The sequence below is a fragment of the Papio anubis genome, chromosome 14 (assembly GCF_008728515.1).
Source record: "Papio anubis isolate 15944 chromosome 14, Panubis1.0, whole genome shotgun sequence".
Lineage (NCBI taxonomy): Eukaryota > Metazoa > Chordata > Mammalia > Primates > Cercopithecidae > Papio > Papio anubis.
Window position 1 is genome coordinate 5,822,975 of NC_044989.1, and position 26,364 is coordinate 5,849,338.

At 43.4% G+C, this 26,364-nt stretch overlaps 1 long non-coding RNA gene across 3 annotated transcripts in view; it reads left to right on the forward strand.

Moving 5' to 3' along the window:
* Window positions 1-24,225, forward strand: part of LOC101013144 — a 70,112-nt gene extending 45,887 nt beyond the window's left edge. The window contains exons 3-9 of one of the 3 annotated variants that reach the window (XR_001893828.3): window positions 4,354-4,438; window positions 9,506-9,655; window positions 10,502-10,603; window positions 14,432-14,649; window positions 14,885-14,987; window positions 15,825-17,763; window positions 23,082-24,225. This is a non-coding gene — a long non-coding RNA (uncharacterized LOC101013144). Of the gene's footprint in view, window positions 1-4,353; window positions 4,439-9,505; window positions 9,656-10,501; window positions 10,604-14,431; window positions 14,650-14,884; window positions 14,988-15,824; window positions 17,764-23,081 lie in introns of those variants that run through there. The other 2 variants (XR_001893826.3, XR_636027.4) reach the window with 2 other exon arrangements.
* Window positions 24,226-26,364: the final 2,139 nt, after the last annotated feature.

A 26,364-nucleotide genomic window follows, 5' to 3' on the forward strand; every position in this document is an offset into this window, starting at 1 on the left:
AAGGCGTTTTCAACTGAGAGGCCTGGGCTGAGGATAGAGATTTGAGCCTTAACTGAGACATCCTACTGGGAAGTTGCATCAATGGTCAGTATCTAAGGCCACAGAAAGTGTCACATGACAGTGTTTCACAGGGCCTCACATTTAGGACGTATGTGTACTCAAAGAGAATCTTTGATGACCATGACTCAGAGAAACTTTTAATAATTTAAAACAGGTTTTGGATCATGTTGATGATGACAGATGGTACAAGCCACCTACTAAACCCCTCTGGGAGGGGTGGTATTTCTGCCTTGTTCTGAGGGCAGAAACGTGACATGGATGTGGAGGCTCTGGGCAGGGAGATGTGAAGCTGGAGGCATGGCTTCGTCTCCCTAGAATGGGTGTGGCCAGGGCAAAGCTGGGACATCCTCAACCCAAAGTTTTGCACAACTGGATTTGAACTCCTTGTCAATATTCCTAACCAGTGGTGACGTGGAAGGGAGAGGAGGAGGAAAAAAGGATGGCTCTTCATCAAGAGCAAAAGCAAGAAGTTCAGATAGGAGATTTCACTTGGCTTTTCCAGTCTTGGGTGGGGACCCATGGTGGTAGTGAAGAGCTCTGGAATCTTCCAGAGAAACGAGCATGGGTGCCCTTTAACAGGTCCCAGATAGCCAGTTACTGCAGAACAATGTCCTGTTACCAGAAGCTTATTGCAGACCTTGTAACCTGAATCATTGCATTGGCCCAGGGCACACCTAGGAGGGTGGTTTGGGAAGAAGATTCCAGGCTGAGATAAATACCGACATCTGATAGGAAAGCATTTCAGAGACAAGCTCCGAGAGCTTTGGAAAGTGGAACATTCACCCTCTTCCCACAATTTATAAAGGGACTGGCAGTGGTTGTTTTGGGGAGGATAATAATGGGGAAAGAGAATTGGGTATGTTATGGCACACAGAACCAAAAATGAAGATTCCTAAGTAGTAATCTAATAGCTAGGGAATTGTTGGGCAATTTCAACAAACTCAAAAAGTGTTACAGAGAGGAGACCCTTGGAGTTTGTAGGAGACTCGGTTTGTCCATCTGGCCCCAAGGCCCAGAAGTAGTTGACAAAGAGACCCAAGTTGTCCCCTGGATGCCAAACTTGGGGAGAGAATGGTCCTGGGTGGCAGCCCCTCCCCATCCAGCCTCAGTCAAGTCTGCCTGCAGGTACCTATGGAGTTGCAGTGTAGCCATTTTATTAATGGTTTTCTGCTTTGGCTGGATTTCAGACATAAAGAAGAGAAGAAGGAAAGGTCTGGGTGACCTGCCCCTTCCGATAACTCTAAAGTTGCACACATCTCCTCTGCTCATATTTGATGGGCTGGGACTTAGTCACTAAGCCACACCCATTGCAAAGGTGCTGGAAAGCGTTGCATTCTCTGATGACCACATGCCCAGCCAAATATTGGCGTCATCTATTCCTACATAATAAGACATAAGTAAAGTGCAGTCACTGAGAATCGCTAGCAGTTTATAACACAGGTATCTTGACAGCCCAGAAGAGACAGTGGGTTGAGTTAAAATAAAAACTGGAGTAAATACAATGAGAAGATAGAAAGCCTGCTAAGAACACTGGGGTACTTGAGCGGAACTTTAAACAGTGTCTTTGCTAATGTTTATGGTAATTGTTCAGATAGTCTGTTTCTTTAAGCTAATTGTTTTCTGATTGTAGAAGCAATAATAACTCATTGTATCTTGCTTGAGAAAAAATTTAAAAGTATGAAAAATCAAATATAATTATCACACTACCAAGAGGTATTACTGCTTCCGTGTTGATATGTGTTCGTCTTGTATTTTCTACAGATGCACACCCACACAGACACGTTCATGTTTATAATAGAATTTGAATGCATGTATTTATATCTTATAACTGGATTTCTTTCACCGAAATAATTTGATCAGGTATCTTTTCTCTTGGATGTGTCCTAAGAGTTCTTTCTTTCTCTGATAGAGCCAGATCAAGGAAAGAGACAGGAAAGCAGATGATTGTACCTGCCTTCCCTAAGTGCACTCGGGAAGAGAAGGATTATCTCAAAAAGGGTTAAGGAATGAGAGCATGGAAATCACTTACACACGCGGTGGTGGCTTGGACTTTGCCAGTGAGCCCTGCCTGCCCGCTCGGCTTCTATTCACTCAGGCCCAGCTTGAGCTTCTCCTCCAAGTGCTGGTAGCAGTCATTTATGAGGGAGGAAAGGAGGAGAATAAACACGCTTCTCAGCTCCCAGGCACTCTGTGTGTGTAGACAGAGGCGCGGGTGGATGGGAAACCTCAGCACACCCGTGATCCTCACCAAGGCTGGAGACCTGCAGTGCACACTCCAGGCCGGTGGAAATGGCTCCACCTGGGTCCCTCTAGTGCTCCTCAGCTGCCGCATTAGGGCACCTCGCCCGAGTCCACGTATGGGATGTGCCTGTCTGTGGCCCACCTAAGGTGTGTGGTCCTCCTGGAGTGCCGGGCACAGCCTCCTTGCGTGCGCTTCAGCGGGAATTGAAAATTGCATTTCTCAGGGTCAGCTTTTCCTTGCCCCAAAGGCTAGCTTTAGTAACTAGCAACGTGTGTGCACGTGTGTGGGTGTGTCTGTGTGCGCACACGTGTGTGTGTGTTAGTGAGTGGGAGAAAGGAAGGGGAGGGGAGAGCCAGCTATGTAAGCACGTTATTTATTCCCAAGCCTGTTCTAGTTAGGGAAATATTCCCTAGGATCTCAGTATGAATTAACATTCTTTAAACACACACACACAAACCACACACACACACACACACACACACACACACACGTGCGCGCGCCTGGTGCTCTCCTTCTCCTCCTCCTGACATGATGGACAGGAGGCGCAGCCCAGGGCCCTGCTGTGCCCACGAATCTCTCTAGGGCTCTTCTTTCCCTGGGTCTTCCAGGAAGGTCTGAAAGAGCCCGGACCCCGCTCCCCATTTCTTCCCAGCTCAACCTCCACCTCCCCCGACTTCAGGCGCTGAAGGAGGCAGGTTTCTTCTTTGTTAAGGATCCAGCGGGCAGGCACGGAGGGTGCTGGACGGGCTGAAGGGGGTGGAGGGAGAAGCCACCCTGCCACACGGGCTCCCGTCCGTCCCTGCAAGAGCCCCCCAACCCCAGCTGCCGGCAGCATCCTGTGATCCCTGGTCAGATTTGTCATGAGGGCTATATATTTGGAGAGAGAGAGGAAAAGGCAGCTAGCCCAGGAAGGAATCAACCCCACACGGATAGTGGCTGCATCTTAAATATTTCCAGATAGCACATAGCCCATTAAAAGCCCACATTGCAATGCCTTGGAGGGGGGCTGCCTTTCCCTGCCATACCCCGGGGACCGTCGGTAAAGCACAGGCTTTGTCATCGTCTGCGTTTTCGCCTCGGCGCTGTCCTGTCTCAGCAGCTCCTGACTCAGCTGAAGGGGGGATGGTGAATAACGCATCCCCTAGGGAGAGGCGCTGGGGCTGCGGGGCACAGCTGAGTGTGCAGAGGGAGCCCCTCGGGCTTTCTCTGTGTCTGCCTCCATCTTACCGTATCCAGAGACCACACTAAAATGGTGGCTGACGTGGAGACAGGGGAAGCTCCTTTCTAGTCATGGCCACAAGGCAGGATGCTGAGGTGCTGTCTAGGTAAGAAGCAAATCTTAACCTTGGGTCTCCTTTCTGCACATGTAACCCTGTATGGTGATGTCTCTAACGTTCAGGGAGCTAAGCCACAATGCTTTCATTTTTTCAATTTATTTTATTTATTTATTTTGTGATTTTATTTTACCTGCACAGCTTCACCCCTAAAAGGTCTCAGGAAATAACCCTTTCTGTCTGCTTTTCTTTCTTTTTATAAAAGAATCGCATTGCCTTTGCCTCGTAGGCTCAGTTGGATCTCCAAGTGGCGGTACCGTTCTCTCCACTTCAAAAATACACAGAAACATGTGGAAATGTTCTGTCACACAGATTGAAAAGCATGTGCACCAAATTTTCACAGACCTGATTCGAATGTAGATAAAAGTGCAAAATCCAGAGGGGGGAACACGCTATAGAAATCCTGCCTTCTATACTATAATTTAATCATCGTGTGCCACAGAATGTCTTTGCATAAATTACAACCACAATGATAGCATCACTTTCACAAAAGGTGGCCTCTAATCGATCTGACTCTCCAAGAGATGGCTGGGTTTTTCAAAGCAGAGAAATGATGCCCTGCAGTCTTAAAGAGCTGTTGATTGCACCTGGGGCTCCCGTCGCTGGCGCCCATCGAGCAGCCCATCCTAGCTGTTCCCTTGTTCAGCTGATTTTCTTTTTTATCTTGACATTTGCTAACCGCTTTTTTTTTTTTTTTTTTTTTTTTTTTCCGGGAAGAGAGGATTATTGGCAACTGGCACCACCCCCACGTCTGGAGGAGGGACGTTTCTAGGATGACCCTCAGAGTGGAAAAATAGCCGAGGTAACCTTTTTGCTATAAATTTCTTCCCCTGCCTCCATCTTCTGTTCCTTTCCTTTCCCCCATCCCTTGAACAAACATGATTTTTAAATTCCCCTCATTTTTAGTGCTTTGGAGTCTTCTCAGATCTGGAGGAGAACAGTTCCTGAGCTGCGCGGAGCAGTTCCGGAGCCCTGGCTGCCTTTCCCCGGGCCCAAGCCCCCAAGAAGAGAGTCCTTTTCAGGAGCATGGGAGCATGTTTTAAAAGGCTTTCTATTGAAGCAAGGCCGTCAGCCAGCCGTGCGTGTCCGCATTGTGGTGGTCCCAGAGCCTTATGGACAATCCCTTTGAAAGAATAGGGTTGGGAAGATTCTCAGGACAGAAGTGGCTAATTTCCATCCTTGGAGCTTTATCTCACAAAGGATATTTGATAGAAAGAAAAAATGGAGTCTGTGGAAGCTTTGCTCCTATTTCCAAATGGGTTGACTCTGGATGGAAAGGCATATTTTCACATTTTTCCCAATAGAGGAAAGCTTTTAGTGCCAAAATCCTCAAAGGAGAATGAACATCACACATCACACATCACACATGTATGTGTAAGGGTAGAATAATATGGTAAAAAATCCAGTGAGTACAAGCACACAACGGACATTCAGTGCAGGTTAAATGGATAAGTAAGAAAAATTCAAAGTTGTTATTGCTGTTTATGAGACTGGTGATTATTAACAGATGCAAATGTATACTCCCTTTTGTAATCACAACAATGTAAAAGTCTTATCTGTAATCATTACCATGGGGACACTTAAATATTTAGTCCTGGGGACAAAATGGTTTGTAGGCAGGACGTCCTGTGTGTTTATGTGCACATATAAAATGCAGCCCTGGCCCCAGGACTGCAAGGCCTCTGACGGCATCATTTACATTCAGGGGTGGTCCTGATCAACATGGCCCCATAGAATAATAGAGGGAATTTCAGAGAGTACAGTGTTAGATAATAAACGCTTTCCACAGACTCTGTTTATATGTGGAAATTTGAAGTGCTGAGTGAAAAAGAATAGTGAAAATAAAGACAGGAAGTATACACACAACAAACAATTTTTCCTCTCTGCAAATCAGATTATTCCCTTGCGCACCCTGCAACCCCCATCTATGATGTCAAACTCAATGGACGGTTGAACTAATAGCTTGGGAGTCGCCAGGGTGACAGTGTGCGTGTCCATGCTGTGCACCTTGAATTAGGCTGGCCACCACGGCTGTGTACAGCTACCCCAGGAAGAGCCCCTCCCCTCCTCATCGTTTCTGTGGAAAATGTGCTGATTGAGACCCGGCTACAGGAATCACATTTGGGCAGAAAGAATGGTTTACCCTTTTCATGAGGGGTCTTGACTCAAGAACACTTGCCAATTCTGCTTGTCCATTTCCCATTCTTTACAGTTTTTCCTGTCACTCCTTAGATTGAGAAAGAAAAATCTATAGGAATGATTCGGAGGGATTTCTCTTTTGTTCGTAAATAAACCCTAACCCTGGATGAGCTCGTTCACACTAGGGAAGTTACCACCACTGGCTTTGAAGCCAGGCAGATCTGGGTGTTCCTTCCCATTTCTTTATTTGCTTTGTGGGTGATCTTTTCCCAGCTTTTCTGCTATTTCATCCTTGTTAGTGAGGGCTTCTTTAGCTGCAGAACAGGGGCGATAATGCCTACCTTGCTGGGTTGTAGTAGAGAATGCTGTTTATGCAGGAAAATAAAAAAAAACACATAGCACACAATAGGAGCTTAATACGTAAGAATTATACACAGTCTTTTGTGTATATATCAATGTATTTCATGTGCTTAATATTTATTTAAAGCAAGTACATTCTTTTGAATTAAGCATAAAAAGGTCATAAAATGCCAGATATGTGCTTATTTGAAGTGTTTACGAAGCTTTGCAATTGATTTAAAATAAGATGATATAACAGGGTCTTAGCTCTGCCACTAATTAGTTACACAATCTTAGATTATGTCACTTCCCTGGGTCTCAGTTGTAAACAGTTGCTTCATAAATAATTTTTGTTTTGCTGTCATAAATAATCCAAAATTAGGCAGTGAAATATGGAAGCTCCATCGGTAGGGGCTTCTGTGATGTTCAGGTCCTGGAGGGAAGTGTGAGCTGGCACCTCCACCTCCCTCCCTACCAGCGCCCTCCAGAAACACTGCTCACGGGATGCAGGGGCGCTTCTCCTATTTCTATTTCACTTGGTCTAGAGGCCAGCCAGGCAGGAGTCGTCCTGTTCTTGGATGCAATGTGGCCCAGACCCAGGCTCCAGCAGCAGGTCTGACTGCAGCACTTTCTCCCTCGGGGTGGCTCCCAGTCCCTTGGATTCCCAGTCAGGACTGCGGAGGGCCCAGTCTTCCTCACCACCAGGCCCCTCTCCTGGAAACTGTGAAAACCTTCCTCCATTTCAGGCACTGGGAATCAGCATTATTTGGCGTCTGCCTGGATGTGTCACAGATTTATCCTGCAAAGTCTCTCCCCTCCTGACCTCAAATGTTCCTGTCCCTACAACCAGACAGCAGGCCCCAGGGCCTCCAGGGCTCCTTCCAGTGCCTCCTTGTCATCTTTTGAATCAGAGCTCATGAGGCCACCCGCACAGGCAGGCTGGAGAGGAATGGCAAGAAGTTCACCGTCGGACAGTAGTGAGCAGAGCGACAGAGGCCCCCAGAGACTTCGCACAGCAGAAGAGGCCAACTCCCGCATTTGCAGGGGACGTGAAAGAGCAATACTGTGAGGAACAAAAGGAAGCCTCGTCTCTGGAAGCCGGGAGGAAAAACAGTCGGTGTAGACAACAGCGGCAGGGACCAGAGCTGACCAGAAGGCCGGGTCCCAGCAACAATTACAGACAGGCAGCAGCTGAGGCCCCTTCCCTGAGAGCCATTTCAATTGCACAGTGGCCACAGAAGGCTGCATTGGCCCGGCAGCCAGCTCTGCGAGCCATTTGTCCACAAGGAAAATAATAGCCCCAGCCTCATTGCTTTGGGCTGCAGGGAGGACAATGACCCACCATGAAAAGAGTTAAAAAGATTCTGGGGAAGGGGAAAGGCAGGCCCACACGGTGGCAATTCAAGATCTTTTGGATGCCGTGAGCGTGTTCTTTAATTAAGCCCCTCTTCTTCAGCTCATCCTGCAGAAACGCACCTGCTTCCCATCTGCCATCCAAAACGGCGAGCACAAGAATGACTTCACACTGTCACTTTCAGAGTTCCGCTGTGGCCCACAGTGATTTTTCAAGAAAGGCAGCCACAGACTCACTCGCTCTTTCTCTTTCTCCCTTGCTCTGAAAGATTCTATAAAAATCGCATTAAAAAGTGTGTGAGCCGAGCAATTTCATTTACCAAAGGAAGAAGGTCATACATAGCATTCATTCTAAGAATATCAGGCACACGGCCAGCCCTGGACACAAGGCATGAAGACCAGAGGCCCCTTTATTGACCTAATCTCTATTTTCTCACCCAAACTACATCTGTGGCTGAAAGCTGGAACACACAATATTTCCCTCTACCAAAATGATTTTATTTCCTGCAGCAGCATGTAACAAACAATTAAGGGTGGTGACATGGGCTTCTGTCATTTTCCGAACAACCCAGTTCTGTTTGGCGTTACTGCAGTGGTTGTTATTTTAGGTGGTTCAGTGCTTATTCCATTCTGCCCGTTGGTCCCATTCGCATGGATCTGCAGCAAGCATGAGCCCATGCCCTGTCTTCTACCACCCTGGAAATCATGTTACTGCCAGTACTGTGTTGGGGCCTTGCTTGAGGTCCTGTCCCCTGCCCTCTTCACAGATGCTGCTGTGCCTTCATGGAGAGGACTGAATGGGCTGTTTCCCTCTCCCACCTGTGTCTGCTGTCTCCAAAACTAAAGGAGGCTGCAGTGAAACCAGCCTGGCCCAGGTTCCTCTGGTGCCTGTTGTGGCTCAAACTATCCAAACTACAGTGGCTGATTCCCAGCGACCCATCCCTTTGTACCCTTGTGCCCCGTTGAAGAAGTGGCCTATGTTATGAATAGGGAAGCTAAGGTCGTTAACAATATGTGCAGACGTACAAAGAAGGTGCAAGTCAGAGATCCTTGTCTCAGCTACTTCTCTTGAAAAATGACTCCATGCCCTGAGATGCTCTAAATGGAACAAACAGTGTGAAGTGGTTCTCCCCCTCCAAGAAACTGCCCCCCGAGGTGTTCCCCCATCAGACACCTGCTCCTCCAAGCCTGGTCTTCTCTCTGCATCCACTTCCCTATGCCTCCACCACCCACCGTGCTTGCCTCCTTGTCACACACATGATCTCTGGTCCTGCCTTGCACTTGGTGCTGGGGGCTGCGATTCCCTCTGCCTCTGTCTCCTGACATCATCCCTGACATCATCTTTCACCGTGCACTGGTCTCGCTTCCTCAGGAGCTCTGTGGATGGCCTTGTTCTCTGATTATTTGATTATTCCATCAACCCAGGTGCTCAGCTTTCTGGCCCTAGGGCTGGAAAGGCCAGTCATTTTTATTACATCATTTTGATTATTCAGATGAAAGATTCGCAGGCACAGATTTGTTTCACGCCCCAAGAGAGATACACAATCTCGTGACTTTTGAAAAATCTATTCTTCTAAAAGGTAATACCAAGTGGCCGGGCGCTGTGGCTCAAGAAGCCTGTAATCCCAGCACTTTGGGAGGTCAGACGGTGGATCACATGAGTATTGGAAGATCGAGATCATCCTGTGAACACTGGAAACCCCATCCTACTTAAAAAATACAAAAAACTAGGGCCATTTAGGGATGGCGGCCTCTGTAGTCCCAGCCACTTGGGAGGCTGAGGTGCAGAGGAACATGAACCCTGAAAAGGATGGCAGTGATTGAGATCAGCCACTGCACGCATGCCCAAGGAGCAGGAGCAAGACCACTCCTTAAAAAAAAAAAAGGGCCATGATCTTAGTTAATAGCCCATTAAAACAAGATGTTCATTGAAAAAGCCTGATGATTTTTAGTACTTAAATAAAATTCTGTTGCAGCTATGGCCTACTGTTTAAACTATTTTGGAGACTGCGAGCTGATCATTATCTCTCTTTTTCAGATAACAAAATGTATCTACCCTCTCCAAGAGTGTAAACTAACCTGGTGGCTGGAAAAAACAAACAAACAAACAAACAAACAAAGATCTGTGAAGAAAGATCTGACTTTTCAACTGGCACATACCGTTCCTTGAAACAGAGGTGATAAACAGGTAGAGACAAAACCATCAAACATCCAGGCAGGGCCTGTTTATCTCTGAGCAGATATCTGTTCAATTCCATGATAAAACAAGGTTTGAAATCAGGGATTCAATTTCACAAACTAAACAAACATGTGTGTACACACACGTGCACACTGTGCATCTCCCAGTGCACACACGCACAACCCATTTCGCAGGGTCCCAGCAGAATTGTCTCTGTAGGAAAAGCGCTCAGTCTTGCTGATTTGTGGCCCTTTCTCTGGTTTGCATCAGGTTGGGCCTCATAACACAGGACTGGCCTAGGCATTAGGTCAGAGCTGGAATATGCCAAGCTCTTCCCCATCCCTTCTCCATTCCCAGGGCTGAGTAGTGGTTAGAAGGGTGAGCACAACACACCCAGACACTTATCCCCTCTATGTCTTCTGCCTTTCCTCTTTCCGCTGTGGGCATTTCTTCTTAGAGTAGCTTTCTGATCATGCTCGCTGGTAGTCCGCTTCTTAAGACTGGCCATGTTTCACAATTCCTCCAATTGCCTTACTTCCCCTAAGGCTCTCCCTTTTCCCAGATATCTCATTGACACCTGTATTAGAGTTTTCCAGAGAACCAGGACCAATAGCATATATAGAAATAGAAAGAGACTTATGATGAGGGATTGGCTAAAATAATGGTGGATACAGAGAAGTCCCACAATCTGCCACCTGAGAGCTAGAGGCCCAGCAAAGCTGCTGGTGTTGTTCCAGTCCAAGCCCAGAGGCCTGAGAACCAGGACCACTGACGTGCAAGGACAGATGAAGACGGGCGTCTCAGGTCAAGCAGAAAGGAAATTCACCCATCCTCTGCCTTTTTGTTCTATTCAAGCCCTTAACAGATTGCCTGGTGTCCACCCACATTGGTGAGGGTGATCTTCTTTGCTCAGCGTACTGAATCAAATGCCAGACTCTTCCAGAAGGACCTTCACAGGTATGCTCAGTAGGCAAGTTTTACCAGGTATCTAAGCCCAGTCACATCAACTGAACCATCGCAACACCTAAGACTTGAATTTCCAATTGTCTACTGGTGTTTGTAAAACATTGATAGGCAGCTCATCCCTCTCTGTTGAATCCTGGACAGTTTCAAAACCTGCTGGTCAGCTCTGTCCCATTCTGCAGGCACCACAACCTCCAAACATCCAAATAAAGTAAGTGGCCTGGCTTACTCTACTTCTAACCTGTCCTTCACAACCTGCTTCTTCTCCAAATTACCTGTGGGTAATCTATGGCATTCTCATAATTAGCCCAAACTAGCAATCCAGTCCCTACATACACACACACAAACACACACACAACACACAAACACACACACACAAACACAGACCCTAAATTCTCTTAATTTGTTTACTGAATCTGAATCTGCTTCTTCTGCTGCTGAAACATTTCTGGAATCCCCCTTTCCTCTCATGTGCTGCCACTGCCCAAGTTTAGGTACTCTTAAATTCTTGTCAATGTGATTTCTAATGCACCTAATGGGTTTCTTATATCCAGGTCCCCCCTTACTCTTCAGTCTATCTTCCACTCTACTCCTAGACTTGTTTTTCATATATAAAGCTCTTATTTTCCAGCACATATAGAGTAGGCTTCTCAGCACAGCACTCGAGGCTTTGCAAATGTGCTGTCAACCTGTGCAGACTCTTAGTGAACCTGTGGGGGTTGCACCTGTGCAGACTCTTAGTCGCTACTCCCCTGTCTTCAACACTCATGGCCCATCCCGAAGAGGCTGCCTTCAGGCCTTTTCAACTCTGCACATGTCCCTCCACTAGGAATGCCTTTCCTCTCCCAGGCTTGGCAAGGTGCATTTTCAAGGCCTCTTGTAGTGCTGTGCGCTGTATGCTGTAGGTGATATGCCCCATGCTCTAGGCAGTTTGGTCTTGTGAGTGCAAATAAGGGGCTTATCACAAGTCCTCTCACTTGCCTTGAACTTGGAATGTCTGACCTTTTCTCATGTGTAGCTTAGTGCAGGCTCAGGGTAGAATGAGGCGGGTGGGCAGTGCTGAACATGGAGATGGTTCTGGGGAGTCTCTGTGTGACTAATATCGCAAGGCCTGTGGTAAAACCTCCTGCGGCCTCTCTTTCCCCTGGCTGGTCTGAGCTAGGGGAAACGGCATGCTTGCCGTCATCACTACCACGCTGTGCTCCCATTTGCTACAAGGACACAATCAGCATCATTGCCCCATTCTCCTCAAAGCACGTTCCATTCATTTTCTTATTCAAGGCAGTGGTTTTTCTCCCCATTCCATAAGTGAGGAGATGAAGATTCAGACAGAGCAAGTAATTTTTCATAGTAGTGATTCACCCTGTGATTCTCTGGACTAGAGTCATCTTGTGGATACCCTGCCTCCCTCCTCTGGTCTCTCTCTTTCCTCCGTCCTTTTTCCTCAAACATGTATCACCTCTGTCTCATTCTCTGGTCACTTACCCCCACCATCCTTTCTTGGCTCACATCTGAAGTACTCCAGACTACCAGATTAGGTAAAAATTCAAAGGCAAGAGAAAATGGCAAGCATGGAAACAAAATCTTGGCAGAGATGAATCAAAAAGAAGCCTCCTCCCCCCATGAATTCCTTGGTGCCCCATCAACCTCCATCCATCGATAGACCAGCCTCACTCTGACCTCCCGTGTCTTCCACATACTATGGCTCTTATATTTGTTTTCTGCATCTTGAACAAAATAATGCGTTGTAGTCATAGTTGATGTTCTCCAGGGGATTTGACTACCCTCACACAAAATCTCTAGTAAAAAGAGCTGATTTAAGTCATACATATAAAAGCAGCATGATAGCATGCAATGTTGATCAAACCTTAGTGGTAAAAGGATTGCCTGGAAGGCTTTTTGGAAAGTGTATCCATTCTCTTCTCTAGTGATGGTGCCTGACGAGGTCTGGGGCAGGATTCCTGGAGTGTCAGGGGATTCCTGAAGGACGTCAACAGAAATCTCACTGGTGAAAGAAGAACTGACTTTGAATTTAGACAGACCTCGGTTCAGACCTTACCTTTGCCATATGCAAACATTAGAATTTTGAAAGAATTGCTCATTTTTATTTGACTTTTCATTTCATTTTGAAAATAAAAACTTCCCTTTTCATTTTGTTTTGACTTTCAGTTTTTTTTCCCTTAGAAAGCAAATCAAAGTGAAACCTACCTCAAGGCAACATGCCAGAATCAAATGAAATCAATTAGATTAATCCATTAAATCATGAAATAAAATAACCATCCTATGTTGGTTTTCGTATAAATGGAAAGTTGCTTTTTCCATGTCAGAGTGAATGTTTTATAAAAGTATAATTACACATAAAGGAAAATATTATAATCCATTGAGAAAGTGGTTGTTTTATTTAGTTTGAGAATTACATGCTATTAATGTGTTTGTATCACTAGAAATTTTGCAGAGATCCCTACAGAAAATAATTATAACAATTTCCTTTTATTTCAACTTCGACAGTGTGGTAGCAGCTATCCTGAAGGTGCTGCCTCTGACACCTCCTGGAAATTCTGTGTGCACGACTACAAGCATTATTTGAATGCTTGGCTGAGTTCAGGAGAGGGACTCTGCAGCCGCCAGAGTGAAGAACAAAGTGTTGAGAGATACTGGGAGGACACAGGAATGCAGAGGACAGGGATGCTTTTCTAATTTGTGCATCAGGGGATTGGGGGTACTCACCACAGGAGACAGAATTTGGGTCCTTGAATCCTTGGGTCAGAAATCAAAACTTACTCGTATCTTCTGCTCCACCCAACTAAGCCTGGCCCTGGCTGGGTCACACCCTCACTGAAAAGTATGCAAGAAAAAAATCTACTTGCTAGCTCAGGGGGCTGGAATGAATTCCAGGCTGTGTCTACGTGGATGTCAGTGAGGTCTGAGTAAAATACAGACTGTGGGAACTTCCCTGAATGTTTGTAACCATGGACCTAACTCATAAAGGATCAGGGTTGGAACTGAGATTACCAAGGCTGTGAACCCCAGTGCACCTGGTGGAAATACACGCAAACCACTCCTGAAAAATGAACTCTCCAGCATCCCCACGCCCCAAATTCATGTGGAGCAATATGCTTAAAATGCTTAAAGACATTTAAAAAAGGAAATATAGTTATCAGAAAAGACAGAGGATGCTTCAAAAATACAAGATAGATTTTAGAAAAAATTAAATGGAACATGTTAAAAATGTGATCATTGAAACTGGGATAATTCAAATGAGGAACAGCACATATGATGCCCATGAACAAAAGAATTAATGGGTAGTAGAATAGATTAGAATCATTTATCCCACATCGAACAAAAAGAGATACAGAGATTTTATTTCTGTTTACCTGTTAGAAACCTCATAGGTTACCTGTTAGAAACCTACCTCTAATTAGAGGACCAAAGAAAGAAAACAGACAAAAGTGGAAGAGAGGCAATATTCATAGAAATAATAAATATTTTTCCCACAACTTATGAAAGAATGCAGTCTGGAGAATCAGGAATTTCAGTAAGTCCTAAGAAAAATAAGTCCCATTGAGTACATACCTAAACTCATTGCAGTGAAACTGCATGCTACCCAATACAAGACATGATTAAACACACACACACACATACGCGCGCGCACACGCGCGCGCTGAGAAGAAACAGACTCCCAATAAAGAAAAACAAATTAGTCTGATAGTAGACTTCTCAACAGTCATCAGGGAGGCTGGGGGTTATCTTGACTGCCTAAATTAAAGTCCATTCCCAAGGACATCTCAAATGGCCAAGTAACCAGTCCCTGCTTGTTTACAGAGTGCGAAAGTTGTTTAGATTTGCAATGAACCACCTCTCTACCTCCACCTCCCTGAGCTCTGAGGCAAATGGATTTCCCTATTATAAACTAGGAATGAGCGTCTGAAAGAAGCCTTTTCTGATTCCCTGCAAAAGTTCATTCATCAGGAGGAAGGGGAGTCATCCCAGCCTTCACCACCTGTGGAACGCAGCAACCTCACTGTGGGAGACACCAGTAGGTAAGAATTTGCTCATGGAGCCATATTATTAAAGACAATATTGAACCTGACCCCTTGGCTGCCTGTCTCTTTCCCCTTCCTACAGGAGAAGTAGAGGCATCTTTTAAGGACAAAGATGACAGTCTTTGTGCCTGGCTGAGTCCTTGCCTAGAGACATACAGAATAATAGAAGATACTTAGACGGATAGTAAATTGATATGTTCTTATTTGCCCCTGAAATTATGTTCCTTTCTAGCCTGTTCCTCCCAAGAATGAGCCGCAGAGGGTGTTGCCCGCAGCAGAAGGGAGCCGATTCTCATCTGAGAACAAAGTGACTTGATGAATTCTACATTTTAAAGGTGGATTTTCTTGATCTCCTTAGTCAGACTTATTTTTGCAAGTCAAACTCTGTAAAGAGAGAAGAGATTTAAAAATTTTAAATTGCCCCTTCGGAATGCCAAGGCTTTGGCCATATCAATTATGTATTTATTTATTTATTTTTTTGAAATGAAGTTTCGCTTTTGTTGCCCAGGCTGGAGTGCAACGGTGCAATCTTGGCTCACCGCAACCTCCGCCACCTGGGTTCAAGAGATTCTCCTGCCTCAGCCTCCCGTTTCTGGGATTAAAGCATGAGCCACCATGCCTGGCTAATTTTGTATTTTTGGTAGAGACTAGGTTTCTCCATGTTGGTGAGGCTGGTCTTGAACTCTCGATCTCAGGTGATCTGCCCGCCTCGGCCTCCCAAAATGCTGGGATTACAGGCATGAGCCACAGCGCCTGGCTGGGCCATACAAATTTATTTGTGATCATCGTGTTAGTGTTTTTCACAGAGAGTCTCCTGAGAGTAGAGAGAGGGAGAGTGAGAGAGAGATTGAGGCTGAGGTCTGTTAGGGCCTTGGACTTGTCCTGGCAAAGTGGAGACCCCGGAAGAGAAGGAGAGGAAGTATAAGGTGCTGGGTGTGGAGGGTGGAGAAATGTGCGGTGGGCTGGTGTCACATAGCTTTTTCCGTAGCTACTTTATTGTATCATTGCTTTGACATCGCTTTCTCAGAACTGCGCTGATCATCTGACTCTCAATATTCATAGGCCTTATTGGATTAGGCTTTCTTTGCATTGATGCTTATGTCATACGCCTATTTGCTGACAGGGTTATTGTCAGCTCTCTCACTGGAACGTCTTCTCTATTCTCTCTCCAGAGCCTGGACGCAGCTGACCTTAATGTTTATTCAATCAGTGCTGGGAAGGAAACTAACATTCAAAGGTGCTTTGCTCTGCTTGCCCCAGGACTGGGGCAGGAGAATGCCTTGTAGAGCGTGCTTTGTGCTATTATGGTCAAACTGGCATAGTCAGCCAAAAGAGAGGCGCCCACATAGATCCCCCAGAAGAAGTCACTGATGTGGAGGTGGCAAAGTGTAAGAAAGACAGAACCAATCTGGGTCAACTGGGTTAGACAGAGATCAGCTCTGCACTCCTAAGGCCATGGGAACCTGTTCCTGAATCTGTGGAGCGTCGATTTTCTGTTCTACTCTGAGTCCTACCATAATTAGAAGCATCATTATGTGGAAAGGAATTCCCAGCGGTTCCTAAACATCCTTCTCCTCCTTTAACAAATAAAGACATATGCATCTTGCATTAATACTGTGGAATAAATAATGAATTATAAATGGAACAGAAATTATAATACAGTGATGTGATGTCTGCACAGATTTTTATGGTCCCCGGAGTCAGTCCCTTTAGAGATGTACATTATTTTCTCTATTTAAAGATATTCACAACTCTTTGTTAATCCAGCTCACCATACTCATCTAGGGACACTGGGAGGGAAAATGTATTTGGAATTCTATGGGCTCCATTCTTCCATTGCTTTTCAATTAGAGACACCATTCGTCTTGTGTGTTTTATCTCTTGGAGCGTTCTCCCATGTGCTGCTGGAAGATAACACTCTTTTCAGGTCTCTGAAGTTGCTGGGTTTTACTACGTGTCTCCTAACACCCATAGGTGTATGTAATCTCACTGTAACAGAATATTGTCATGTCTTGTTGACTAATTAAGCACCCTCGTTCCAAAGCTCAGCAGCTGAAAGTTCAAGTGTTAAATGGTGGGATAGTGAATCCAGGAGGCAGTGAATGAGGAGGCGACTCGGGCCCTGGCTGGGATTTTACTTCTTGCTCTTCTGTTGTATTATTTTGTCTCTGTTTTGCCACATGCTGCCTGGTTGAAGATGCCAGGAGGCTCGACACAGAGCCAAATATATTGTCCAAACGTGAGATTAAAAATTAGATCATATGTGATAAAAGACAGCAATTTATTTTAGCTTGGTGTTACATCAGGAAAGTATGAAAAAATATAATCAATTTATTTGCTTACTCACACAACCAATACTGAGTGTCTGCTATGTGCTAGACACAGGAAAAAAATACCAGGTCTAAAATGATCCATAAGGCAAGATTCTTGCTCTTGAAACACACAATCCACTGGGAGAGAAAGACAAGTAGTAGAAGATTATAGGACAGCATCATGAGAATTGGGAGGAGGACTTGTTGAATTCAGGGAAGGTGGCATTTGAGCAGTGTAAGGACCTGTTGGATGAACAGTGGGAATTGAAGTAGGAGGAAAACAGAATTTAGAAGATCATGAAGGACTTCCCATTCTGCAGCAAAAACTTGGGCTTTTACTCAAGGACTTGAGGAGCTGTTGAAGATTTCAACTGAGAAGCTTCGAGAGGAACCTTGAGACTGAGCTAGTGCCCCTCAATGGCTGTGTGAAAGCATGGACTCAATGGGAGGAAAGAATCAAACAAGCTGAGAGGACTCTAAAGAAAAAGAAAAGAGGCACTGAAAGACTGGGCTAAACAGTGATGATAGGCTCTCAAGTTATGGAAGAAGCATGTAAATGGGGCTGAGCAGGTCGCTGGAGTAAGGAGAGTTGGAGTCTGCTTTGGCTACCTTGCATGGAAATGATGCTGGTTGTTAAACCAAGGAATACAGGAAAAAAGACACTGTTTAGAGATGACATCATGATTTCAGTGTGAGTCAATTTCAGTTTGAGGCACTAATAAGACACTCAGGAGGAGTGGGCTAGTTAACCACCCACCAGTGCCCGGAGCTCAAGAGGAATGTCAGGGCTGGGATGAAGGTAAGTCAGAAACATTCCACAGCAGTTAAAAACCAAGTCTACATGCAGTGGGAATAACAGTAGCAAGATGTAACTATATAATACTGGTCAATAATAAAATTTAAAGCAAATAAGAAGAAATCTAGGAAGGTAGACTTGGAGCAAGCATGTAGAGAGATATGAGTGATCCAGAAACAAGTCATGGCCCGAAAGTTAACATGGGGAGAGAGTGGATATGTGATTTTCAGATACCATAGAAAGTGTCTGTCCTACTAACATACAGTCCTATCCACTGGTTACTAGGCGAGGCAATAGATGTGTTAATTAGCTGGGTTTGGGGGATATTTCAAAATGTATACATAGATCAAAACAACACATTGTATATGTTAAATAAAATTTCAATTTCTCAGTGATACACCAATAAAGCTAAAAACAAACAAAAAAAGGTGGGGGGGGGGGGGCGGGGCGCAGGTGCAGTGGCTCAGTCCTATAATCCCAGCAATTTTGGAGGCCAAAGTGAGCAGATCTTTTGAGTCCAGGAGTTTGAGACCAGTCTGGGCAACATGGTAAAACCCCTTTTCTACGAAAAATGCAAAAACATTAAACGGGGTGGCATATGCCTGTAGTCCCAGCTACTCTGGAGGCTAAGATGGAAGGATTACCTGAGCCCAGGAGGTCGAGACTTCAGTGAGTCATGATCACACCACTACACTCTAGCCTGGGTGACAGAGTGAGACCTTGTCTTAAAAAAAAATGAAAGAAAGAAAGAAAGAAAAAGAAAAAGAATGATGAGGAATTGTCAGTGAATGTATAGGGGAGAAAATGAAACAGAAAAGACTATTTCTAAGTTTTTCAGCCTGCTTGTCTTGGAGAAAGAGGGATTCTTTGATAGAAATAAGACTCTTGAAGAAGTAGTGCTTCTCAGCATATAAAAATGCCTTTTTAAAAAATGGTGGTTCCAATTTCCCAAAGAAGAAGTAGCTTTAGAGTGTACCAGAAGACTACTATAAACATTTCACCTAATATGTCTCTTTAAATTTTGTGTATTCACTTAGCAATGAACTTTGCACACCTTCATGTTAGTCCCTCAGTGAATACGCACTCACTTTCACACCACTATGCCACCAGTGCAATTACCATTCCAGTGCAAACCCAACTGTGGTGGTCCTACCTCACCTGTCAGGAGCAATTAAATAACAGAGAACAGCACTGAGGTCTCATATTACTAATATTTCATTACATTTACAAAAGAGACAAGAGTGCATTCATTAGTATACTATGAAATATTACCATAAATAAGTAAAATTAAATTATACTTGTCAAAATAAATGAACACTGCACATACCATGATTCAGTGTCCCTAATTCTTTTAATTATGTTTTTTTCTTACTTGCTAATTTGTGAAATTTGCTAACTCACAATGGGCTCCCTTGTCATTAGTGAGAATGAGTCTGGTTCTGCTGGAATACAAGGGGCTTTGCACACCCTACGTAGCATGGCTCCTGGCATTTAGTACCTGGAGCACCATGTTGACTAATTGATTGGTGCTTTTTCTCGCGTCAAGCTTGTTGCAAGCTACATATTAATTATCACCTTTTGAAATTGGTAATTAGGAGATGAACGTTATCCAGGCAAATGGAAATATACTATTTTGCTCTAAAACAGGAAATTCCAGTGCAGAGTTATAATGGCTAAAATGTTGCCATATTTTTAGTGTTGTGCCTTGATGTTTAATGTTGTGTGTTTTCTATGAATGCAAAGAACAGATAATTGTGGTAATTTCAATTTTGTTCCTCTGCTGAGTCTACATTAGTGATCCATCACCTAGAAAAATACAGAAGTCATTTTGGCCTATGTGAAGCATGGTAAATCTTTAAATCCAGGCAATATTTATTGGGTACCTGCTTTTCGTATGTATGCATTCTCTAGCAATTGTATATAAATTATCTGATTAATCCTCAAAATATTTCAGTGAGTTAGGCAGTTTGAGTTTCCTCTTATGAATAAGGAGTCTCACAGGAGTTAAATAGACTTCCCAAGTTCATGCACCTGGTGAATGACAGATGGGAACATGCATCTTTCCGTTACGTGTTTTACCTCCTCATGGCTTGATATCAGCTTATGTCAAACTGCCTGTAGATTGTATATTATTATTAAGAAATATATGGATTTGGATGATAAAGAAATAGGATACATGAAGAGAAAGACTGGGGAGGGGTGTAGGGGAATCATTATCAGCAGGCATTAGGGAAAGGCTTACATAGCTGTCTCATTTTTAATTTTCATTCTTTTTTTTGTTGGAAAAAGAACGATGGTTAAGAAAATTGAAAAAAGTAAAATGACAAAAGAAATCCCTGTCAGCACTGCCTTTGGGTATTTTACTTTTCACATTTTTCTCCAAGCACCAAAGATACTAAAATTCTTCTGTAAGGCCTTTGACAGGGCTCTGATCAGATAGAATTTCACACCCTTCCCAGAACGTTTCCTGACGCTCTGGAGCATTCTGTGAAAGAGGGTGCAAAGGATCCTGCCTGACTTCCTCCAAGAGTAGGTCACACAGGTTTCCTCCTGCTCCCTCTCTGACATCTTGGTCCGTTGGGGTTGCTATAATAAATTATCCTAACTTGGTGGCTTAGAAACAGCCAACGTTTATTCTTCACAGTCTGGAAGCTAGAAGTCTGAGACCAGAGCCAGCATGGTCGGGTTCTGATGAGAGCTCTCTTCCTGACTTGCAGTTGGCCGCCTTCTGGCTGTGTTTCCACATGGTAGGGAGGGAGCTAAAGAGGTAACGAGCTCTGTTGTGACTCTTCTAAGGCCACTAATCCTTTCCATGAGGGCTGTATCCTCATAACCTCATCTCATCCTAATTAGCTCTCAAAGGCCTCACCTAATACCATAACATTGGTGGGGTAGGGTTTCCATATATGAATTTGGAAGGATACCAGCATTCAAACCATAATGTCTCCCTTGGGCTATGCACAAAGGGAGCCCGGAAGTCTCACATAATGAGTGTTCATTCTGCTGCTGCTGGATGGGGGGCGCCACACAGAGGTGGAGAAGCTGAGGAGCCCAAGGTGTTCCCGGTAGGAACACCAGTTCTGTGAGTCTGCAAGCCTTAAAACCACTGCAGTGCCCAGCCTGGAGCCAGCTCCGCTTCCTCCAGCAGAAGCAGAGAAGTGGTGTCATCATGTAGACCCTCCCCAGTGGCAGATTTTTGAGAAAAATAAATAAATGTTGATTTTGCTTTAAGCCACTACATTTTAAGTGGTTTGTCACATAGTCATAGTAACTAGAACACACTCTTGTGATATTTTTGCATCAGAGATCATAATTTAATGCATATATTGTCTAAAAGAAAGACCGTTCCTGATAAATTTCTATGGCGTTGTTACAATAATGTTCATAGAACAAGAAAAAAATTGTGCTGAAACCGCTTACTTTTAAACTTCTAATACAATCGTGAACAGAATTTGTTTGGCAGAGATTTTACTGTGGCCAGTACAATAGGATATGTTTTGCTGAGATGATCTTTAATTCACTCAAGGAAAAATTCTAGGAGTTAGGCCTGTTGATAACCTTCCGTTTAACCAATTATATATTTTTTTATATAATACCTAATACTTCCCAATACTCAGAAATGGAATTTATTTCTTTTGTCAATTAGTGATCATCGTACCAGGTAACGTTATCTTCCAAATAGATCCTAGGTTGATGTTTTTTCAAAGCACTTATATATCTGATGATAATGTAAAACAATTTGACTAACTATAATTCTTAGACCTCAAATTTCCTACTCCAAAATTCTAGAACTGTGCGGGATAAGCTTTTTAGCAGTTAATGTTGAGGCAAAGTATAAGTCTAGTATTGTTTGCCTTTGTAGGTGATCATCTCGTAACTCATGCAAACTAAAAAATACATACAAGATTTTTCTTTTATTAAAACACCAACAGAGTCAGTTTGAGTATGGATCTGGTAAGCATTTTGGAGTCTCTTCTTTACATACGCAGGTCTTTATAAACCCTTTCTCTTCATGTATCCTATTTCTTCATCATCCGAGTGATGCTCAGTGTCACTAAATGCTAGCACAGTCCCCACCCAGCACCTCTGTGCCCGTTTTTCTGTACCTAGGAACATTTCCCCTTTCATTTACCTTCCTGTGGCTCATTCTCCTTCTCAACATTCAGGGCTCTACTATCCCACACAGGTTGACCCTGATTGCGTGATCTAAAGGGAGTTTCCAGAGTCTCCCTGAACACTTTACCTTGTTTTATTTACTTTAAAGCTATCTGACAATATTCTATTTCTTCACTTGTTTGCTTGTTTATGATATTTCTTCTCCTATTAGAACTAAAACCACATGACAGCAGAATACTTTTGTGTTACTCATTAAGTTCTTTCCCACAGCCTAACACTGTGCCTGGAAGATAGCAATTGCCTCATGTACGTTTGTCAAATGGATGAATGAGTGGAGAAATGAACAGATGGATAGTTGATATCTTGCACAGAAATGCCAAACAGTTTTTGATTGAGATTTTTGATCCCTGCCGGGGATCATCAATCCCTGTCCTCTCGTCTTGTTTAGTTCTCGGTTCTTTTCTTCCCATATTCCAGATCACATGGGCTTGATCCACAGTGACTCAGCTCTCAGCCACAGCAATTGTGCTATACTCAGCCGTCGTGTGTTTTAAATCTCCTACTACATTTTTTTTTAAGTTTTTCTGCCATCCTTTGTACCCATTCTTAAAAATTTATCCAGGATGTAGTATGAAATCTCCAGTACCTCTCGGCACACACAGATGTGTCTTTTTCTGTTTATTGTTTCCCTCTGAGAGTTGTAGTATTCAGTTGGTTACATCAAGAGAAGTACTTGGCTGGGACTATTAAAAAAAGTGTCACAAAGCAGCACCAAGGAGAAAACGACACTGTTTTCTGAATGTTCGTGCTTGGAATTTCTCTACTACAGGGAAAATGAGATGGGGGATGGCCATTCTTATCTATTTTCAGACAGACATCACACAAATGCATAAAAAATGTAATCCTTTTAGCTCCACTGGCCTTATAGTTGTTGTAAATGCATCTTAAATTCCTAAATGATTTTTAAATTACATTATGTCTTTCAGCGGTGTAGGCTTTGATTTCTGAGGTTGTTAGCCAGATAAAGGGTTTAACAAATGCTCATGTTCTTTTGTCTTTATATATTTATTTTAAAATTATATATATATATGTGTGTGTATATATATGTGTGTATATATGTGTGTGTGTGTGTATGTGTGTAAGTATCTGACGAGTGTAAGAAAAATATCAAAGAGAAGAATTTGTCTCATTCTGTCTTCAAATAGGTAATACTTCACAAATTGAGGTATGCTCATGGAGAGTAGCAGGTAATGCTTTTGAAGCAGAAAGATTTGTCCCTGAGTTCCAACAATTGTCTTAGCAGACAGAGTTTCAAGGTCATCAAATCTGTATCCATTGGTGGGAAGAAGATGTTAATCACATTGCATTTGAATGAGAACCTATCATTTTTCAATACAGATAAACTGCAGGCTACACTCTCTCTGTCTGGCTTTTAAATGTATCCCTGGAAACTAGGCTTAACGTTTTGCCAAAAAGTGGGTATTTGCTCTTGACCTTAGAATAAAGGCTCTCACTTCAACAACACTTTTAGCTACTCTCCTGAAAAGCCAAGCCTCATACTGATGAGAAGAAGAAAAGGAATAGAAATGGGAAGGAGATCTTTAAGATACTTTCCTGCAAGAGGAAGAAAATAACAATTCTTAAGTGCCGATACAGGTCAGGCACTATACTGAACACTTTGGATGTGGTATCTCTTTAAATTTATTTGAATAATAATCAGCATGTAGAAATTAAACATAGATTCTGCACCATTTCTTTCAGTGCTTTTGGATGGTTTTTTGTTTGTAATGCCTTGAAACTTACTTAATCTCTCATTAAGTTGCTGAGGTATGCCTTTTAAAATAATATTTGCATAGGCCATGAACCAGAATGAATAAAAGGAAAATCCCAAGATCTAGAACATTGTTTTGGAATTGATGCCTACCCAACATTGTGTCCTGAGTTTACTTAGCATATAGAAAGGAGTTCCATACACAATGAACGTTTGAGGATTGAATTTTGGTTGAATTAACTGTGATGAGTAAACAAAAATTGCCAGAAGCTTCACTGCCTCCTCCACCCCCACTGTCCCTGATGCAGTCCAGAGGCAAAGTTCTATGTTAAGCCACTTATATCATTTTTATGTATTTATACACATAGTACGTAGCATATCTAAGCTCATGTCTGTCTTAGGAATTGGAATTTTAGCAGGCAGAGAGATTATCACTTTAACTCTGGGGTGTTCAATCTTTTGGCTTCCCTGGGCCATATCAGAAGATGAAAAATTGTCTTGGGCCACACATAAAATACACTAACACTAATGACAGCCGATGAGCTTAAAAAAAACTGTCAAAAATATCGTAATGTTTTAAGAAAGTTTACAGATTTGTGCCGGGCTGCATTCAAAGCCATCCTGGGTCGTATGTGGTCTGCAGGCCCCAGGTTGGCCTTAAATGAAGTTTACAAATATTTACAATTATGTTTACTGCTACAAATTAGAAGTATATGCTAATATGTAATTGATATGGTTTGGCTGTGTTCCCACCTACATCTCACCTTGAATTGTAATAATCCTCACAAGTCAAGGGCAGGCCAGGTGCAGACAATTGAATCAGGGAGGCAGTTTACCCCATACTGCTACCGTGGTCATGAATAAGTCTCATGAGACCTGATGGTTTTATAAATGGGAGTTTCCCTGCACAAACTCTCTTGCCTGCCACCATGTAAGACAGGACTTTGCTCCTTATTCATCTTCAGCCATGATTGTGAGGCCTCCTCAGCGATGTGAAACTGTGAGTCAATTAAACCTCTTTCCTTTATAAATTACTCAGTCTTGGATATGTCTTTATTAGCAGCATGAGAATGGACTACAATAATGCTACAGGAAGATATAATCCAGTCTGAATGATACAAATATCTGTGTCTGATACCTGAATACCTGAACTGTACTTGGTCACGAATTTGCTATCTGCCTCTTAGGTACTCCTGGAGTGGGCAGGGATACCTGCACACTAGCATTGGCTGATGACGGCTTGTTTCCCCCTTGAAGAAAAGGCCATTCTGATAAAATGGCTTCTTCAACAAGCCAATAATCCCTGAAGTCTAGCTTCTTTCTATGACTTTTTGGAAAAAGATACATGAGACTCTTGGAATATAAGCAAAAACTTACAAAATTCAATGTTGACTCAATGTAGTGTATTTTTCTCACAGTCTAAAGAGTAATGCGGATGATAAGATGATGAATTCCATGTAATGAGGAGAATGTAGGTGCAAAAGTGAGATACTTCTAAGTAGCTAAATTTTATGTTTCTCTATAACCAGTGTGTTCCTGTGTGTTTTCATATTGGCCTGTGTGTGACTTAGGGCCAGAGGCATTGGCCTGACTATTGGAAAGCTTGAGCTGTTTATTCTGGTTCTGTTACTTTATGTGTGAACACAGCAAACTTTATAAGAATATTTTCCCAGATACACTTTTCTTTCATTTATCCACTCAGCAAGCTGTTTGGAGCTAATCACTGTGGAGGACAAGATATGTTAATTTTATCATTAATGGTCATAAAATATAGATTTAAAATTGTATTGATTAAAAATAAGTATGTGATGAGAATCTTCTAAAGCGGGTCAAATTCAAAGACTTGGTCCCTAAGGGAGATTAACATAAGCCAACCCTTCTGGTGGTAAATTCTCGGTGCCAAGAAAGAAGTCTGTAGAAACAAACATACTGGGGCACAGCCAGGGTGTGGTCAGTTCCACCTATAGGGCTCAGGAAAACATTCATTAAAAAGATATCATTGAGACAATTTCTAAATAGCAGTCAACATTTTCAAGGCAAATAAGGGCCAGGAAGCACACACTAAAAGTCTGAGAAACCATACAGCTTGGCTCATTCTGGGAATATAAGCATTTTGGAATGGCTAGAAGAAAAGGGAGCAAAGGCTGGGCGCGGTGGCTCAAGCCTGTAATCCCAGCACTTTGGGAGGCCGAGACGGGCGGATCACGAGGTCAGGAGATCGAGACCGTCCTGGCTAACACGGTGAAACCCCATCTCTACTAAAAAATACAAAACATTAGCCGGGCATGGTGGTGGGCGCCTGTAGTCCCAGCTACTTGGGAGGCTGAGGCAGGAGAATGGCGTAAACCCGCGAGGCAGAGCTTGCAGTGAGCTGAGATCCGGCCACTGCACTCCAGCCTGGGCGACAGAGCAAGACTCCGTCTCAAAAAAAAAAAAAGAAAAGGGAGCAAAAATATTTTAAACATGAGATGATTATAAACTACATCTATTAAGTAGTTGTCTTTCAAGTTACACTCTTTAATAGTAAAATTACAAACTCACTCACTTTGCCCATCAAACCTAGAGAGACACTGTCGCTATTTGATTTTATAACGATGGGAGCAATGCACATGGTTACATAAAGAGCTCAGGGTTACAAAGCTAGGAAGTGTAGACACGCATGTTCATCTCAGACAACTTGTGTTCTTAACTGTTACATACTCCAGAGAGAAAAGAGA